The following is a 22,247-nucleotide window of genomic DNA, read 5'->3' on the forward strand; positions in this document are numbered from 1 at the left end:
TAGTTGTATAGATATATAATTTTAATACATGGCTTATGAAGGTATTATTAGAGTTTTAAATAGTTAGGATATTTGTATAGTTGTTGACTATTTCATTTTATAACTTTAGCACCTTGGTGTGCTAGCACTTTAATTTGTACTCCACATGCTTTTATGTCATGTTTTTATTGGTTGCTATGTGATCTATGAGTCTATTTAAAATGTTTTGTTAAACCTGTTTAATGTTAGTCTGATGAAGTGGGAGTTGTCCGCGAAAGTGCTTACTTTCTCTGTGTTCCATTATATTAAACGTACTTTTGCTAACGTACCTGCTGTGTGCCACCAACATTTTTTTCTCTGGATATTTACAATTTTACATAGTTGGCTGCAGTATCCAGGTGAAGATTTTTTCTTCTGTAAAGCATACACTTCGCAAGGTATACTAAATGTCTGGTGTTACAATTTCCCTTTCTAAACTTAACTTTAGTTCTGTTCACATTGTCTAGTATAATATTATCCTTCTACATCTCAGATGCTCAGGTGGGAGTCGCCCTCTCCAAAGCAAAAAACACAGCATCAATGGGACCAGACGGTGTCCCAGGCTGCGTCCTACATGAACTCCAAGAAGAGCTAAACCCAAACATAAAACTACTGTTCAATCTCAGCCTTACAACAGGATATGTACCTAAAGAGCGGCGTACAGCAACAGTGGTCCCTCTCCACAAAGGTGGTGCCTCAACGGACCCTGGAAACTATCGCCCCATAAGCCTGACTAGCTTGGTCTGCAAAGCTATGGAAAGGGTCATCATGGACCTCATAAATAAAGATATTGGGGACCTACAGACACTGGATCCTACCCAGTTCGGCTTTGTTAAGGGCAGATCCTGCCTCTTAAACCTGGTTGATTTCTTTGAAACAGTCACCAAGGCCATTGACGAAGGGAAGGTGGTCCACACAGCCTATCTGGACCTCGCAAAAGCCTTCGATACAATACCCCACTCAGGCATTATAGATAAGCTCACCAGCTTAAATATAAACCCCTATGTCACTAGATGGGTTGCAAACTGGCTCAAGGACAGAACCCACATGGTTAGAATTGCTGGAGCCATGTCAGACTCCAAACCAGTTACAAGTGGCGTCCCACAAGGCTCAGTCCTGGGACCTCTCTTGTTCGGTATATATTTCTCGGAGGTACGGGCCAACACGGAAGGACTGTGGCTGACCAAGTTCGCAGATGACTGCAAACTGGGCGCCATAATCGACTCTCCAGCCGACACAAGCATCCTCCAAAAGGGCCTCATAGAAACAGACAACTGGTGCCAGAGCCATGGCCTCAAGCTGAACGCCAAAAAGTGTATAGTCATCCCCTTTGGCAAAAACAAAGTGCCCACAAATTACCACATAGGTGGTAATCCATTAAGTACAGAAGAAGTCATTAGGGACCTGGGGACCCAAGTTGATAGCAATCTCTCATTTGACAACCACGTGGCCAAAGTAGTTAGAAAAACATTTTATATTGCCCACCTAATCATGAAGGGATTCACATCTAGATTAGGGGAGGTCATCGTGCCTCTTTACTCATCCCTCATCAGGCCCATAATCGAGTACAATGCCCCTTTTGGGATGTACCTTACCAAACACCTGCAGCAACTGGAAAGACCCCAAAAGTACCTCACCAAGAGGATCAAAGGGCTCAAACAGATGCCATATGCTGCCCGGTTAAAGAAACTCCAGCTCTACTCAGTGGCATACCGCCTGCTCAGAGGTGACCTGTGCCTGACGTATAAGGCCATGTCCAACCTGGAATTAAGGGACATGCTGCACCTCAAAAAATCCAAATCCCATCGAGCTACACGCTCGAGAGACTTGAACCTCAGCACTGAAATAAATAGGACATGCTGGAGGGACAGATTCATAACCCAGAGGCTCCCTTCACTATGGAATAAAATCCCAGTCCAGGTTAGGCAGAGTCCCTCATTGACTCTCTTCAAGAGGAATCTTGATGAGTGGATGGAAGATCATAGGTTTACCCCGGTTATCACTTCTGTGTCACTGTTAGACAGATGCACAGTATACTAACCTCGAAAAAGGGCAAAGCAAAATTAATTTAAAATGGGTGGCGAAAGCCAAACATACTCTGGCTAGGCTTATAAATGCCCTAAGGCAGATAGCCTAGTATGAACCTATGAACCTATGAACCTATGTAGTATGTATTGACAATAATTGCAACTACCACATTTTTGTGTGTGGCCAGTCTTATTTTTCCTAGTGAAGCTTCCATTGCCCATTTCCAAAGTGCTCTTAATGTTCTTGTCCATTTTAAAGACAAATGTAGGTTTGTCATCTATTAAATGGCAAATATCCTCATTTGCCTTCAGAATGTTCCAGCTGTCACCTATTAAGTGTTTAACCTTCTCAGCAAAAGGACCATATATAACAATACATGCTCTACTATACTGCGTATTGTTAACTTCTATAATTCCAGTTTCCTGGGGTGGGGATACTTCCTCCTAGTAGGGGTTTGTATTTCTTGTTCCATTCCTTCCCTACATAGTTGGTCACATCCCTGATTAAACCTTGAGGATACCATCTCTCCAAAAATAAAGAGCTAATGTATTCAATTTCCTGAATCATACCTTCATAACATGAGGTCATCCTCGCTGCTCTAATACATTGCCCTTTAAAAATATTCCGGAACAATTTCCTCAGATGTCTACTCTCATATTCTAAATTATTATTACTAAAAGTAGGATTCCTAAATATCCTAGATTTAAAACCACCCAGTGTCTTAATAATAAGAGTGTCCCAATATGCTATCTTTTCTCTTCAGGAAGACTCTTCGGGAAGACTGACAGATTATTTAAGAACAGAATATACGATCATTTGTATAACATCAGAAGAAAGGATTTGAATAATGCACTTTACAGACACATTGAGGAAAAAAGGGGATGACCATTTTTTAGGTTTGCTATTGTGGAACATGTTTTTGATAATCCAAGGGGTGGGAACATCAAAAGTGTGTTTGGGGAGAAAGAAGTGAAGTGGCAGTTACTATTAGATGCCACCACACCCCCTGGATTAAATGACAGTATTCCTATTAAGCCTGTTCTGGTAGCACGCTATTGATTTTATATTAAGGCTTTATTTTATATTAAGGCTTAATGTTGTCATGCATTTACAAGTTTATGTTTTTAAAGTTCATTATTTAAATGGTAAACAGTTTGTATATTCAAATGTTCCTTTAAACAATTTGATGTATTTTATTGGTTGTCAGTGTTGGCACCAATTTTTAGAGATATTTAAATGGGTTGTTTACAGGAGCGAAGTATTCTGATGAAGTCAACATTTGGAGTTGATGAAAGCGCTAAATCATCTGTTTTAATAAAATCACTGTGTGAAAACCCCTGGTTTTTATCTTTACGTGGATTCCTTTTGCTCGAATTTAGTGTGTTTGGATTATTGGACATTTTCTTCTTAGTTATTTCCCGACACACATTTTGGATAAATGTTTCAGAACTATCAGAAGTAAACATGTAACAATGTTGGCAAATCAAGATTTTTTTTTTTGTAACCATAAAAAGATTTGAAAATCAGTTGTATTGTTTTGCATGGATTGAAAAATGGTGTCATGAACCATTCATCACTGAATTTATCTATATAAATCATAAACATTTCCTTGGGTGCTTTGTAGAAATGCTGTTAGAAAACATCTCCTGTTCACAGGATGGAAACAAGTGCTACTTAACAGCTCCATAACTTAAAAGGGTTTGTATTTTATTATGGTGAATCACTAAGAGGTACTTTACAACCCGCGATAGTGGTGCTGTGGGAGTGTTGTCGCCTCACTGCAAGATGTTGTCACATTCGATTCTTAGCTAGAGCATCTTCAGTGTGGAGGCATGCGTGAATGGGCATGCCATCGTTGAAGGTTGTGCGTCAGGGCTGGTAACTCGACATGTAAAAATCCACTACCAAACATTAGCGGACCGGAGTTCCACTGTGGTGACCCCTAACCGGGATAAGCCGAAAGACACAACAACTAAGAGGCACTTTACACCTCAAACAGGATTTTGCAGGTATAGGCATACCTTTATCATTGAATGATGCATATCTTGACTAGTATCTTAAATAGTGAATCATTTATACATTGGTACATACATCAGCAAGTAAGCAACAAAATAAAACCAGTAGCATAACACTTGAGTTGTCTTTGAGTGAGTCATGTTAATACTTCACCTTCATTGTAGGGTCAGAGTGTAATGGTGATGAATACACCTAAATCACTATGATGGAGTTCTGGGCAATACTCAATGTAAGACTTTAATGTAATGTCTTACCTCAGTACTGTGCAATACTCAAACAAGCAAAGAGATCAGTGTATAATAAATGTTAAAGTGAGTTTAATGTATGTGCAATATTAGGATTATCTATCTAGAACAATATGGTATATAGTAAGTAGTTATATATGTATTAATGTCTTGTCGTATTAAGTCTATGTGATATTTACACATCTGAGTCCAGGATACAGAATTTTGTTCAGTTTTATTGTGATTCTAAATGACAATAAAGTTTACTGACCCCCGAATTTACTATTCCTCCATGCAGGACTAGCTTAGTTCTGCATGGAGACGGACGTTTAGGAGCAGGACTGCAGCGCGCCATGCATAGTAAAGAGACTTGCTGCCTGAGCTCCTAGTCTTACATGAAGCATGTAAGAGTGCAGGGGGCATGTCTGAGAGCAGAGCTCTCAGAATATACATGCCCCCACAATGAAGAAGAGCAGAAAGGGGTTAGAAATGAGCGAGACCGCTCATAGGTGTCCGCATATCTCTACCAACAGTCCCCCTTGTGTATAACAGCAACAGTATACATAAATGAAATGAACAAACCCTTTATTTTTTTTTTTTTATAAAAATTAAAGCCAACCATAGGTGCGCGGGTGTGCCCATCGCTTAGCTATGGTTAATGCAGCTTAAATGGCTGAAGAGGATAACAAGGAAGATTTATGAAAATGAAGCAGCATAGCAATAGTGTAGTGGGCAGAGCCTTCGGCATTCCTGGTTCGAGTCCCACTGCATCATTTTCCATGGCAAATCATGTTATGATCAATATTTATGTTGCAAAACCAACTAAATAACATATATTTATAAACTGGAGTACTGCAGTAAATGCACATGTGAGGTGTCAGTGTCACAATGAATAAAGCACTAGAAAGCAGGTTTAAGCACCAATAACCAGTAGTAAGCATATTTTAGCACTAGTAAATGAGTTTAACCCCATTTGTGTGGTGGTAAGCAATGCCTACACTCAAGCAATTCTGAAGCTAACTCTCTGTAAGTGGATGTAATGGCAGGTTAGTAGTGCTTACCTCCATGCAAACCCATGCAAACCCGCTTACAACTGCTTTAAAGTGCCTTAATCACTCTGTATCCAATGGCCTGTGTTCTGCCCAGCAACAAAACAAACAGCCTCTGCAAGGCTCAAAGCCAGGACCCGGCACACCATAGCCAAAGTGATTTACCACTAAGCCATGTCAGATATAAATAACCCTGATGTTTTCAAAAAAATATCATCCAGCCCAGTCATTCAGCAATACAGAGAATGTATTCCAACATTTGGATGTATGTGTGTGTGTAAATATATTAATATCTAAACACATACAGGATATCTATATATGTAGATATACACACACACACACACACACACACACACACACATATATATATATATATATATATATATATATATATATATATATATATATATATATATAAAATATACATATATATAAATATATATGAACATATATACATGCAAATGCCTACATCTATAGATATGTATGTCTGCATCTATGTGTCTAAATATATACGGCAGGTTATATATATATGTCAGCAAATATATGCATACATATATATATATATGTATATATATATATATTTATATATATATATATATATATATATATATATATATATATATATATATATATATATAGGTATATACGGACATACATCTGTAGATAACAATGGAGAAATAACAAAAACATTTATGTCCACATGCAACGTTAATGGGACTGAGAGGCCCCAAACAATATACGTCTTGTATGAATAGGTATAACCCCACCTCACAGCCAAACACGTCCCCCCTGCAATACATTACCAAGTGTTGCAGATCCCATAACCAGGACCAGACATGACAGACATGACATGGGCATCCATAGGATACATATACATAGACACATATATGCAGATACAGATATACATATATAAATATATATATATATATATATATAGATTGATTGACAGATATATATGTAACTACACAAACACGTGCAGAGATATGTACAGTAAGTTACATATGTAGTACATGCACACAATATGGAACAGCCACTCTTCCTACAGTTACCACCTTACCAACTGGAGACTATATGAGCCACCCATACAAATGACATTCATTGCTTGAACATATACCCACGGAGATATAACACCACAAACAGATGTGCAGCTTTATTTGTGTACTATTGCAGTTGTATATGCCATATCATATAGCTGTTTAGACATAGACATCCATATAAACTGAGTAATGCAACTGTGAAACAGTTATACTAATACAGTAGTCTGGAAAAGTTGACAAATGTTGCTGTCCAGGCCTAGGCCATCAAGTAGTATAACAGTATAGACAGTCTGGGCCACAGGATACCAAACAATCAATGGTAAGTAATGCAGGTGTATAGTTCAGCAGCCTCTATCTACACTCTGTAGACAATCCTTAGGGGGTAAAGACCACAGTTGACACAATGGGTAGTAACTGTTACATAACAAGCACAACTGACACCATCACAAGCACACTGACAAACAGAACAGTCTGTATGGCAGGTGGCAGTAGGTCTGCATTTAACCAAGGTGGATTGTATACTAATGTACATCCATACACCTTAAGGCAGCTCACCCCTGATGGTTTTCAGGACTTTGGGGTTTCAGGATTCTGTAGTGCTCCCATATACATATATGTATATATAGATATATGTATACATAGATATATGCATATGTGTGTATACAGATATTTCTGCTGAATAGTTGCATAATAGAGCTGTTTGGTTAGCTTTTGCACAACCTACATCAACTTTATTACAAGCTGAGATAAGTGCAAACTTGTAGTGTTATAAGATAGTATTGAATTTTATTTTTTCTGTTTATTGTTTTATTGAATATTGTCTTAAAATAGCTTTGCAATTATCTGGCTATTTGTTTACTGAAAATTGGAAGCTCCTCTCTGTCTCTCCCTGTCTACAGTTAGTTTATTCATCTCACTTCATTGTTATTTGGTGTAGAAGTCTTAGCCTAGAGGGATTCTCTGTGCCTTAAAGTCTTAGTCCCTTATCTCTGAAATTATTTCTGCTGAATAGTTGCGCACTGGAGCTGTTTGGTTAGCTTTTGCACACCCTACATCAACTTTATTACAAGCTGAGATAAGTACAAACTTGCAGTGTTACAAGATAGTACTGAATTTTATTTTTTCTGTTTATTGTTTCATTGAATATTGTGTTAAAAATAGTACTGCATTTATCTGCCTATTTGTTTACTGAAAATTGGAAGCTCCTCTCTGTCTCTCCATCTGCAGTTAGTTTATTCATCTCACGTCACTGTTATTCAGCGTAGAAGTCTTAGCCTAGAGGGATTTTCTGTGCCTTAAAGTCTTAGTCCTTTATCTCTGAAATTATTTCTGCTGAATAGTTGCATACTGGAGCTGTTTGGTTAGCTTTTGCACACCCTACATCAACTTTATTACAAGCTGAGTTAAGTACAAACTTGCAGTATTGTAAGATAATACTGAATTGTATTTTTTCTGTTTATTGTTTCATTGAATATTGTGTTAAAAATAGTACTGCATTTATCTGCCTATTTGTTTACTGAAAATTGGAAGCTCCTCTCTGTCTTTTCCTGTCTACAGTTAGTTTCCTCACCCACTCTCCCTGTTCTTGTTGTGGTATTAATCTTGGTGGCTTTGGAATTGACTGCCCCTTCTATAAATTTGTGTTTGAACACTCCTCCTGGGCTCATCTCATTTGCTCACTCAGCCGAGTACAATGAGATCATATTTTGATTTCAGACACTCCTACCATTCCCATCTGTTCAGCCCTATCCCAGCTCTATCCTAGTCTAGTCTCATTAGCTCATCCTGCCTAATACAGAAAGAACATTTGAGTAGGCATGCCGACTAAGGCCCTGAACTTGTCTGAAGATTGCTGGAACAGGGCTCATTTCTGAGATTTTTTTACCATTTAATTGGGTAATTTGTTCAAATCAGTTTGCTTGTTTTCTATTGTTTTTATATATATACAGTTGTGTTTATTCTGCTGCTTTTATTACTGCTTGGTAGTAGCCTGATTAAATTGTAACTGTTATTCTAAGTCTTTTGGTTATTGCACTTGGGCTTCAGACCAGTTGTTTTACATTAAGAAGGTTTGTGGTCTGCACTGTTGTGGCAGGACAGGTAGCTTACATCCTTCTAAATTGGGAATTGCTGATTAAAAACTCAGTGTCTGTTATTCTAAAAGTGTATTAGTACTGGTTTAAGCACTTGGGATCCAGGCCAGTTATTTTGCATTAAGAAGGTTTGTGGTCTGCACTCTTGTGGGAGGAGAGGCTAGATTCTACCCTTCTGAGCTGGGAATTTCTGGTTAAAGGCTTATTGTGCCTGCTCATTTGAACTGTTTTTTCTGATATTGGTGCACCTTGTCTGCTGTAGCTTAGACTAGATTCAGGCCTGCTGAATCTAGCTTTGTTTGTATAACTTGAGCACTAATCCAGGCTATCTTTTTGAAGAAGGTTCCCCTGCACCCTCGTGGCAGGAGTGTGTGGTTAGAACTTGTCAGATTGAAGACTGCTGGAACAGGGCTCAGTTTTGAGGTTTTTTACTGGTTAATTGGGTAATTTGTTTAAATCAGTTTGCTTGTTTTCTATTGTTATATATATATAAATTTGCACTTTATTCATCTGCTTTTACTGTAATTTTGTTTCTTCCCACTTTATTTTGCTTGTGCTTCTTCTTAAAAGTACTCAGTTGTATTATTCTGCTGCAGTTATTACTGCTTGGTAGTAGCCTGATTAAATTGTAACTGTTATTCTAAGCCTTCTGGTTTAAGCACTTGGGCCTCAAGGCAGTTGTTTTTACATTAAGAAGGTTTGTGGACTGCATTGTTGTGGCAGGACAGGTAGCTTACATCTTTCTAAGTTGGAAATTGCTGACTGAAGGCTCAGTGTCTGTTATTCTAAAAGTGCATTAGTTCTGGTTTAAGCACTTTGGCTTCAGGCCAGTTATTTTACATTAAGAAGGTTTGTAGTCTGCACTCTTGTGGGAGAAGAGGCTAGATTCTGCCCTTCTGAGCTGGGAATTTCTGGTTAAAGGCTTATTGTGCCTGCTTATTTTATCTGTTTCTTTCTGAAATGTGTGTGCCTTATTGGCTGTAGCCAGAAGTTAGTAGTTTATTGGCCATTTTGGGCTAATTTCTATCTCTTTCATTTCCCTGCTATAAAAAACACATTTGCGCAATTTTGCATGCCAGGCAGTGCCAGTTAGCTAGGGTTAAACTATTCCCGGCTCCACAAAGTCTGCTCTTCAATTTTTCCCTTGGAACTAGACAAACTTTCAACTTAAGCACTCAAACCATTCATTTCTCAGCCCAGCACTTGCTAAAAACTCATAGCAAGCACTAATTAACCCTAGCACTAGATCCCCTATACTGTCCAGAAGGACAATGCTCTCTATTCAGCCCTACCAGCTAATCAGTAAAACAGCTCACTTTACCTATTCTGGTATGTCCAAAGGGCAGTTTCAGGTGTACTCTCCAGTCCAACTGGTGATTCTGGGCATTTTGAGGCAATGTTACAACTGCCTCATGTACACAGACAACCCTCTCCTCCTACCACCAAACACTAATATATGCGAGAGATGCAATTATGCAGCCAAACTGGAAGCAAAGCTCTCTCAACCCAAGACTGGAACTGACAGTCAAGAGGAGAAGGAAAATACTTGCAACACACCACTAGTCTCACATAGACCTACTAAACTAACACCGGCAAATAACACACGTAAATACACAAAAACATACTCAGACTTCTTAAAAGTACTCAGTTGTATTATTCTGCTGCAGTTATTACTGCTTGGTAGTAGCCTGATTAAATTGTAACTGTTATTCTAAGCCTTTTGGTTTAAGCACTTGGGCTTCAAGGCAGTTGTTTTTTCATTAAGAAGGTTTGTGGACTGCATTGTTGTGGCAGGACAGGTAGCTTACATCTTTCTAAGTTTGAAATTGCTGACTGAAGGCTCAGTGTCTATTATTCTAAAAGTGCATTAGTTCTGGTTTAAGCACTTTGGCTTCAGGCCAGTTAATTTACATTAAGAAGGTTTGTAGTCTGCACTCTTGTGGGAGAAGAGGCTAGATTCTGCCCTTCTGAGCTGGGAATTTCTGGTTAAAGGCTTATTGTGCCTGCTTATTTTATCTGTTTCTTTCTGAAATGTGTGTGCCTTATTGGCTGTAGCCCAGAAGTTAGTAGTTTATTGGCCATTTTGGGCTAATTTCTATCTCTTTCATTTCCTGCTATAAAAAAACACATTTGCGCAATTTTGCATGCCAGGCAGTGCCAGTTAGCTAGGGTTAAACTATTCCCGGCTCCACAAAGTCTGCTCTTTAATGTTTCCCTTGGAACTAGACAAACTTTCAACTTAAGCACTCAAACCATTAATTTCTCAGCCCAGCACTTGCTAAAAACTCATAGCAAGCACTAATTAACCCTAGCACTAGATCCCCTATACTGTCCAGAAGGACAAGGCTCTCTATTCATCCCTACCAGCTAATCAGTAAAACAGCTCACTTTACCTATTCAGGTATGTCCAAAGGGCAGTTTCAGGTGTACTCTCCTGTCCAACTGGTGATTCTGGGCATTTTGAGGCAATGTTACAACTGCCTCATATACACAGACAACCCTCTCCTCCTACCACCAAACACTAATATATGCGAGAGATGCAATTATGCAGCCAAACTGGAGGCAAAGCTCTCTCAACCCAAGACTGGAACTGACAGTCAAGAGGAGAAGGAAAATACTTGCAACACACCACTAGTCTCACATAGACCTACTAAACTAACACCGGCAAATAACACACGTAAATACACAAAAACATACTCAGAGTTCTTAAAAGTACTCAGTTGTATTATTCTGCTGCAGTTATTACTGCTTGGTAGTAGCCTGATTAAATTGTAACTGTTATTCTAAGCCTTTTGGTTTAAGCACTTGGGCTTCAAGGCAGTTGTTTTTACATTAAGAAGGTTTGTGGACTGCATTGTTGTGGCAGGACATGTAGCTTACATCTTTCTAAGTTTGAAATTGCTGACTGAAGGCTCAGTGTCTATTATTCTAAAAGTGCATTAGTTCTGGTTTAAGCACTTTGGCTTCAGGCCAGTTAATTTACATTAAGAAGGTTTGTAGTCTGCACTCTTGTGGGAGAAGAGGCTAGATTCTGCCCTTCTGAGCTGGGAATTTCTGGTTAAAGGCTTATTGTGCCTGCTTATTTTATCTGTTTCTTTCTGAAATGTGTGTGCCTTATTGGCTGTAGCCCAGAAGTTAGTAGTTTATTGGCCATTTTGGGCTAATTTCTATCTCTTTCATTTCCCTGCTATAAAAAAACACATTTGCGCAATTTTGCATGCCAGGCAGTGCCAGTTAGCTAGGGTTAAACTATTCCCGGCTCCACAAAGTCTGCTCTTCAATGTTTCCCTTGGAACTAGACAAACTTTCAACTTAAGCACTCAAACCATTAATTTCTCAGCCCAGCACTTGCTAAAAACTCATAGCAAGCACTAATTAACCCTAGCACTAGATCCCCTATACTGTCCAGAAGGACAAGGCTCTCTATTCATCCCTACCAGCTAATCAGTAAAACAGCTCACTTTACCTATTCAGGTATGTCCAAAGGGCAGTTTCAGGTGTACTCTCCTGTCCAACTGGTGATTCTGGGCATTTTGAGGCAATGTTACAACTGCCTCATGTACACAGACAACCCTCTCCTCCTACCACCAAACACTAATATATGCGAGAGATGCAATTATGCAGCCAAACTGGAGGCAAAGCTCTCTCAACCCAAGACTGGAACTGACAGTCAAGAGGAGAAGGAAAATACTTGCAACACACCACTAGTCTCACATAGACCTACTAAACTAACACTGGCAAATAACACACGTAAATACACAAAAACATACTCAGAGGCTCTAAATAAAAATCTGCAAAAGCAACAGAGACCTCCAAAGCAGACACCCAAGCACCCCACACCCAATCACAAACCATGAAACACATACTTCACATAATCAGTGGGCCATGCAATCACAGCCTTTAAGGCAAAATAACATACCCAACACACTGGTAATAGGCGACTCTATAGTCAGGCACACTGATGTCCCACTAACTAGGCTGGACAAGGAGAAGGTTACAGTTAGTTGCCTGTCGGGTGCCAGGATCCGCCACATAACACAAGCTCTCAGGTCACTCCAGATGAAGTACAAATACGACGCTGTCATTGTCCATGTTGGTGTGAATGACCTGAGACATACCTCCCTGGACTACATGAAAAGAGACATGGAAGAGCTCTCTGATCACGTAGCCCAGGCCGGTATGACCCTGACCCTGAGTAGCATCCTGCCCTCACCAAGAATGATGCCGCAGTATAAAGAAAAAATGATCAATTTCAACAACTGGCTAAGTTTCTGGTGTCATTCAAAAGGCATCCAGTATCTGTCCACCTGGAATGACATGTTTGATAAGCCACATTGCTTCACAAGAGATGGCTTGCACCTCTCACCCTTGGGCTTTCAAATACTGGCCAAGGCTTTTGCTGCCCCCATAGTGCATTTTTTAGACAAGGCACAAAAGACAAACCCACCACTATAAATAGCACAAGTAACCAAAAACTGAGGGTAATGCTACTCAATGCCAGAAGTCTAAACCTTAAAATGCATGCACTTGAGGCACTCCTCAGTATGGAGATCATAGATATCTGTGCAGTAACAGAAACCTGGTTTAACGCTCCAGAGAGCATCCCAGCACTACCAGTCTATAACTCATACTATACTTTTCAGCCACAGAACCCAGACCGAAACACAAAAGGTGGGGGTGTATCCACATTCCTCAAGGATATCCACACCTCCAGGTTAGTGGCACAGCACAATGCCTTAGAGATCATCCATGTGCAACTAACAATGGGCAAAACTGCAATTCAAATTGTAGCTTTCTACAGATCACCCACTATGTCCCAGGACCACCATTCCACATTTTTGGAGACACTGGAAAATATGAAGGTCCTACCAAATGCCCTAATATTAGGTGATTTCAATTACCCAAACATTAGCTTGGAGAACTACTCAAGTACTAACTCCCTTGCCCAATGCTTCCTAGAGTTTATAAACTCGAATGCCCTGGATCAACTGATCAACACCCCTACCACAGGTGACAACATGTTGGACATGGTCATCACCAACATGGGCAACTGGTGTTCTACACCGGAGGTCAAACCCTTGCTGGTTAGATTAGACAATAGACTAATAACTCTGGATATTCACATTCCACCCCCACCCCCAATCAAGGAAACCACCGTGAAAAACTTTTCAAAAGCAAACTTCACATTACTTCAGACTGAGGTGGAAAGGTTCACAGCCCCCATGCTAAATGACAATGCTGTCCAAGCTGCTGAATCCCTTACAAAGGCACTCTATGAGCACCTGCAAGAATGTATGAATCATGCTATCCCAAGCAAAACCAAGACTCACTCCTCCAAGAAAAGGAAACCAGTCTTTTAGACCCCAGCCATAAACAAGCTATACAATAGAAGGAGGAAACAAGCGCAGAAAAGAGTAAAATCCCAAGAAGGAAAGGCATCCCCGATTAGTATCACCAAGAAACTATGATCCCTCATAAAATCATACAAGGCTAGCTTCGAAAGAAAAATTACCAAGGACTCAAAAGATGACCATAAAGTGTTCTTTAGCTATGTCAAGAACTTAAGTGGAAATTCTCAGATCTGCTCTGAGTTAGTGCAGAATGGCACAAAATACACTGAACCGATTGATATTGCCAACATTCTGGCAGACAGGTTTAGTGCAAACTTTACCCCCTCTCACCCGCTAAAGGGCCCATAACCATACCAGAATGTAGTGCCCCAGCAATCGCTGACACACAAGTTAAAACAAAGCCAAAAATACATCTTCAATAGGACCAGATGGTGTCCCAGGCTGTGTCTTGCATGGGCTCCAAAATGAACTAACCCATTACCTAAACACACTGTTCCAATTCAGCCACTCTACAGGCTACATACCCATAGAGTGGCACACAGCAATAGTTATCCCACTCCACAAAGCTGGAGCCACAACGGACCCCAGGAACTATCACCCTATAAGCCTGACTAGCCAGGTCTGCAAGGTTATGAAGCGCATCATTATGGAATTCATTAACAAAGACATTGGGAACCTTCAAACATTGGACCCTACCCAGTTTGGCTTTGTTAAAGGCAGATCATGGCTCCTAAATCTGGTAGACTTCTTTGAGACAGTTATCAAGGCTTTAGTCAAGGGAAAGAAGGTCCACACAGCCTACGTAGACCTCGTAAATGCTTTTGATACCATTCCCCATTCTGGTATTATAGACAGGCTCACCATCCTGAACATAAACTCCTATGTCACGAGATGGGTTGCCAGTTGGCTCATGGATAGAACCCACACGGTGAGAGTTGCAGGCTCTAGGTCTGACTCTAAACCAGTTACAAGTGGCGTCCCTCAGGGTTCAGTCCTGGGACCCCTCCTGTTCAGTATGTACTTCTCAGATGTACAGGCAAGCACAGGAGGACTATGGCTGACCAAGTTCGTAGACAACTGCAAACTGGGGGTCATAATTGACTCTCCAGCTGATACAGACATTCTCCAGAAGGGTCTCACTGAGACGGATACCTGGTGTCAAAATCATGGCCTCAAGCTAAATGCCAAAAAGTGCATGGTCATCCCCTTTGGGAAAAACAAAATACCTGCGAACTACCACATATGTGGTAGTCCCCTAAATGCAGAAAATGTAATAAGGTATCTGGGGACCCAAGTAGATAGTAATCTCTCCTTTGATAATCATATTGCCAAGGTGGTTAGAAAATCCTTCTGTGTGGCCCATCTAATCACAAAAGGGTTCGCATCTAGAACAAAAGTGGTTATTGTACACCTCTACTCATCACTCATCAGACCCATCATAGAGTACAATTCCCCATTTGGGATGTACCTTACAAGACACCTGCAACAGCTGGAAAGACCACAGAAGAACCTCACCAAGAGGATTACTGGCCTCAAACATATGCCCTATGCAGCCTTACTGAAGAAACTCCATCTGTACTTGGTTGCATACCGCTTACTCAGAGGTGATCTCTGCCTGACATACAAGGCAATGTCCAACCCAGAATTGATGGACATGTTCCACCTAAAAAAAAAACAAATCCCTGAGAGCCACATGCTCTTGGGATCTAAACCTCACCACAACGATAGAATGTGCTGGAGGGATACATTCCTGTCCCAGAGACTCCCCATGCTTTGGAACAGGATTCCAATCTACATTAGGCAGAGCCCCTCACTAACACTCTTCAAGAAAAACCTTGACGAGTGGATGGGAAACAGAAAATTTACCCCGGGGATCACTGCATTGGCTCTGCCTGACAGAGGCACAGGGAACTAATGGCTCTGCTGGAATGAGGCACAGGGAACTAATCTAAGGGGGTGGTGAAAGCCAATGCATTCTGGCTAGGCTTACAGGTGCCCTCAGGCAAATAGCCTAGTACTTACCTATGAACTTATGAACCTATATGCCTAGTTATGTTGGAATGTTGTTGTCTTATGGCTTTTCCCAGTTAGGGGTCACCACAGTGGAACTCCGGTCTGCTAATGTTTGCCAGTAGATTTTCACGAACGCTGAGGTGCCAGCTAGACGTTCAACCTTCAGTGAAGGCATGCCAATTTATGCTTGTCTTTCAAACGCCCACCAAACCACGGGGAGGACATTTAGACTCCATACAGAAGGCACTCCCCGCACTCCAGCTGAGACTTGAACGGGAGAACCTCTTGCTGTGAGGCAACAATGCTACCGCTGCACCATATGTAGATATTAATAACTATACGTGCATACATATCTATTCTGATATACCTACTACTGTCAATATATATGTAGATATCCATACGTATATGTGCATATGTATCTCTATCTGTATATGTGTAGACATATATTGCCCTGTATATGTATATGTATATGTATATATATATATATATATATATATATATATATATATATATATATATATATAGATAGATAGATATATATATATGGGTGTTTATTTGTATATTTATGTACAAATACATATCTATCTATGTATGTCGATATGTATATCTGTATGTCTATATAGATATCTGGATAAGTATATGTACAAATATCATCACCATATGTCTTGAACATGGAGTGTAGCCCTGACAATGTGGATGTTAACAGCCAAGTAGATGGGTATAACATGTAACTACTGGTATACATGTGCCCCCATAGGTTATGCATTCACACATCCCTGTCTGTCCTGCCACATAATAACAGGTGGTAAGGAGATGCCATGGCCACATACCACCCACTAAATATTGACATACATTTGTAGAGCATGCCACTGCTCTGTCTGACATACATGACTGTTATGATGGCCCAGCAGCAGTACATCTGGTAAAGTAACTGGGCATTACATCCCACTGGGTAAGTACACTAAGCTGCTAGGCATGTAACAAAGCACTGTGCAGGCTACAGGCAGACAGGCTCAACACTGGCATACATTTCCTGTGGGGGAATGCACATGTACCTGCACATAGATAGCTGGCTCTACAGGCATGCCACAGCACAGAGTAACATACACCTGTGTGTAATTGCATCACCACAACCAATGTGAACACAGCCACAGCTACATATGGCATGCTAGTGTATTATTACAGTATATGGACTATCTGTTCAACACCAACCTCATATGTGCCACCCACACACTAACCTTACATATACTGGGCCGCTACACAGTGTGGTCCGCTGCCTGTCTGTGGTATGGGACATGTGTGTGTATGGCTCTACAAACATGCAAGCTGATACAGTAACATACAGTAGAGCAGCATGTAACATCAGATAGAACAGGACCAAGAACAATGACATCTACCACAGTCTGTACACAGGCCAAGGTACATATTAACAATGCACACACTGCTGACAGTCACCATAAGTACACAGACCTCAGTACTATACACACAACCACAGAATGTCCAGGTTATGTCATCAGATATAACTCCAACTATATATTACATGTGTAGCAGTCTGATATCTCACTGGCTTGTTATCAGATATGATGTGACTAATTACGGTTTACAGTACATATGTACCCCTTATTGCATGGCATATGTACAAAGGTTGTCAGGGTTGAGGCTGGAGGCACATACACAGGGCCAATATTGACATGTTGCTGTGATAACCTCACACATTTACTGTTGTAACAGGGTTTGTTGAACCATATGTCCTGTGAGGGATATGAAGTCAGTAACTCTCATGGCTGTCACCATCTACAGAGTGCAATCCTCACACTACCTTCTGCAGTTCACAAATACGTGCTCTGTGGGTAACACCTGAAACAAAAGGCACCACACACTGGCCAGTCTGCAGATGGCCCTATAGATGGGTGCTCCCTCATTAACATAGCACTGACATGGCAGGTATATAAACATGTAGGGCAGCCATATCCACACACACCCTGTTAAACCAACATTACTCCAAATGCAGTATAGCAGCACTTACAGTCTGTAGTCAGGTCAGGCACATCCCCCTCCTGTGTGTTGACCTGTTTCCACATTGTATGTTAGAGGTAAACCCCAATCCATCTGAGATGCTGTTTGCCAAACAACAGATCGAGTTCCTGCTCACAGTGAATGAACGGCCCACCACCAACATGAGGTTCCTAGATATTGGTGTGTGTTTCCATGCAATTGGCTATGGGAATGTTATCACAGCTGTTCCACATGCAATCAGCTAGAGGAGAGCTGCAATTCATGCAGAGATCATCAGCTGATCCTGAGCATCACTTAAAATACACATGCTGCTGCCTAAGCAAAGTAGGTGTAAATCTCCACATCTACCAGAGAGGGAGTAAGAGAGGCAGATATAGGCACAGAAAAGCCAGGGATGAGTGGGAGAGTAAAATTTACGCATGTTTGAGTCACACACCTACCAGTACAGGGTATCAAACCCCGATGACTATGCAGTGTTATCACATGTCCATGCAGTTATTGGATGCGCCGCATAGGTTACATGTTGGGAAGCCCTCAGAACATATATGTGATGGTGAGTGACATCTGCAACAGGGATATGGTAGCTATGTGGTAGGTGTAGTACACATGCCTGCCCGCATGAACAAGTGTCAGCATCAACACAGCCACACTCTCACAGGGATGCACACACATTGCCACACTTGGCAGGGCCAGGAATACAACTCGTCACTAGTGGGATTGCCACAACTCAGTACTGTGCAGGTAACACATGCATGCACCACAGGGGTCATACGGAGATTATATGTGCAAAGGGTATGTGGAGGTGTCTGACATCAGACAGCATGCTTCAGTATGCCAATGGGGGTTGTAGTGAGTGTGAATGTGGTCATATGCATCCTACACCACACAGACAGATATGGGTGCCAGTACTGACATGCATGTGTGCACTGCTTCACTAGTGTGTTGTGGTTGATGGTGCCAGATGGCTATATAAGGCTAGGTGATGGGTATACCTTGGCATCAGGCCATATGACAATGGTTTGCATTGTGGCTCAGGGGTGTAGTACCTGGAGTTGCCCACACAGGCGGGTATTGTATTCACCATCCAGTCACCTGGGTGACTATTGGCGTGTGGCCAATACTGTGCATTGCTTGCCATGTATATGTTCCTTAGTCCATGATATGGACAGTGTCTGGGATGTGCACACCTCGCACATGCATGCATAGTGACATGTGGAACTGTACTTGGAGTGTCTGGTCCATGTTGTGTACACAGATCATTATCAGCAGATGTGTCAGTCCTGGCCTCTTGTGGCAGGAACTGTTCATGGACAGCAGGTTTGCCCTGCACCTACATTGATAGCATGATACTGGCATTCCCCGGTGTCAGTGGCATCTGTCCATACAGGGCTTGTGTTTCAGGCATATGTCCTTTGTGGGTCACATTTGATGGCACCACAGGTGTTGCAGGTGTCCAGTGGGGAACATGGGGGAGGTGTATTGTCGGCATGTACATGCCTATTGGACTGATGGACAGGGTGCCATGCACTCTGTAGCAAACTGCAGTCACACCATGGTTACTATCAGTGGGCAATATTCAGGGTACTACCAACATAGTAGCTGTTGCCTAGGCAACTGTGTGTGTATGAGACATGGGTTGCGAGTGTACCCTGGGTAATACAAGGGTTCCTAATGTTGTTCAGCTGGCATTGATGGCACATTTAGGGGTATAGATTTGTAGCCCAGTCTCTTGGCTATTTCACATCTGTTATCCCTGTACGGTGGACATTGTGATATATACTTGGCCCACCATATAATAAGTCTGTAAAACCCGCTTCATATTGAGTCCAGTTGTTACTCACTTACACTCACCACCACACAGGATATGAATGAGAAACACGCACACACACACACACACACACACACACACACACACACACACACACACACACACACACACACACGCACACACACACCACCCATGTCTGGGATTAGAACTCCTACCTAAGTAGTATATTACACTATAGCACTATACTGTTATAGGCTGTGCCATGGAGATTACTGGAGTTCTCCTTCCCCAAAGCTGTATTTCACAGTGAATGACATCAGCAGGATTGCCAAAGTAGGGTATCTGAATTGTAGTGAGTGTGACTAGCTTAAAATGCATTGCTCCCTGCACAAACATAGAAAAACACACAAAAATTCCACAACTGTTGTGTGGAGATAAAACCCGTACCAGAGTTCTATATCACACTACAGCATGATGCTGTGATAGGATGCACCATGGAGATTACTGGAGTGCCCCTTCCCCAAAGGTGTATTTCACAGTGAATGACATCAGCAGGATTGCCAAAGTAGGGCATTTGCATTGTAGTGAGCGTGACTAGCCTATAATGCATTGCTCCCCACACAAACATAGAAACACACACAAAACATCCACAACCACCATGTGTGGGGATAGAACCCCTACCAGAGTTCTATATCACACTACAGCATGATGTGCCCCTTCCACAAAGGTGTATTTCACAGTGAATGACATCAGCAGGATTGCCAAAGTAGGGCATTTGAATTGCACTGAGTGTGACTAGCCTAAAATGTATTGCTCTCTACAGACACACACACACACACACACACACACACACACACACACACACACACACACACACACGCACACACACACGCAGACACATGCACCCACACACACCCACCCACACACACACACACACACCCACTTGCCAAGTCTGGGAATAGAATTCCTACCTAACTAATTTGAATTGTAGGGAGTGTGACTACCCTAAAAGGCATTGCTCTCTACACAGACAGAGTCTGATACACACACGCACACACACACACACACACACACACACACACACACACACACACACACACACACACACACACACACACCTGCCAAGTCTGGGATTAGAACTCCTACCTAAGAATTTTATCACACTACAGCAGTACGCAATTATGGCACACACTACAAAGCTTACTGCACTACAGCCTTCCCAGAGATGTATTTCTAGGTGGTTGACATCAGCAGCTTTACCGAAGTAGAGCATTTGAGTTGTAGGGAGTGTGACTACCCTAAAAAGCATTGCTGTCTACACAGACACACACACACACACACACACACACACACACACACACACACACACACACACACACACACACACACACACACACACACACAAAGTTGCCATGTCGGGGATTGAATCTCCTACCTAACTAGTTTATCACACTACAGCAGTACGCAGTTATGGGACACTCCACAGAGATTACTGGGCTGCAACTCTCCCAAAGGTGTATTTCATAGTGGATGACCTCAGCAGGCTTGTCATAGTAGGGCTATGGGGAGGGCAGTGTGTGTGCATGGGCCATAACCCATTCATCTAGAGGTTGACACACCACGTGCGGGCACACACAGGGTCAGATTTCACAGGTATGAGTATACAGCTGCTAGATGACTACTTTCTTGTACAGTCATGTTGCACAGCTAGCACATGCACCACATAGTCTGTAATGCTGACAGATACTGGTGGCTAGTATCTACAGTGAGTGACATCTGAAACTCATATGGTTGTGGACCTTTGGCTGTGTGCTGGGTGGGACAGGCCTGGATGGTTCCATGTCACAGTCACCCTCTTTCACACATCTATGTATGTCTACCTTTGGCTTATAATAGTGTGTTATCCTTAGATATATGTCTGCATTCCTATCCAATGTTTGTGCAAAGTATGTGTGGTGCATACTGAGGAGTGTCTGCACTAACATCTGTGACTGCGAGATATGTTTGGTCCACTGGTGTTTGCAGACATGGCCTTCATGTGTTTAAATGTGTGAGCATGCCCAGTATGACCTTTCAGTATGTTGTTGATTGAGACTGCCTTCATTTTTCTAAGTATGTGAGCATGCCCTGTATGCCCATCTGTATTGAATGTGTGATTCGAGTCTAGGTAGTTTATACTGCAGTGCTGATCTTTGTGTTGTACACCTACAGGTAGCATACTGTTTCTGCAGCATATCCGTTGATCATTTGGCATTGACTGTTACTAAATTTATACATAGGATGGGGGGCACACCTGACTATTTCTACATTTCTACACAGGATTGGGGGGCACAACTGACTGCTACTACATTTCTACGTAGGATAGGGGCGGGCACACCTGACACTTGTACACATTTACTATGACTGTACTGGCATGTCAGGTACTCCATTTCATTCTGTATTCTTCCTATCATGCTGACTAGAGGCATACCAGTGTACTACAGATCTTAGCTTTGATTTATCTTCATATTAGTTTCTGACTTCCTACCCTTCAGAACTAATGTCCCACTGCCTAACCTGCTGTAGTCTGTCTGTGTAGGCCTGGGGGGAGGTTACCCATAGGCATCCTTCAGAGGCCATAGCACAGCCTTTGTT

The sequence above is a fragment of the Protopterus annectens genome, chromosome 5.part0 (genome assembly GCF_019279795.1).
Source record: "Protopterus annectens isolate FY-2018-M chromosome 5.part0, PAN1.0, whole genome shotgun sequence".
Classification (NCBI taxonomy): domain Eukaryota; kingdom Metazoa; phylum Chordata; order Ceratodontiformes; family Protopteridae; genus Protopterus; species Protopterus annectens.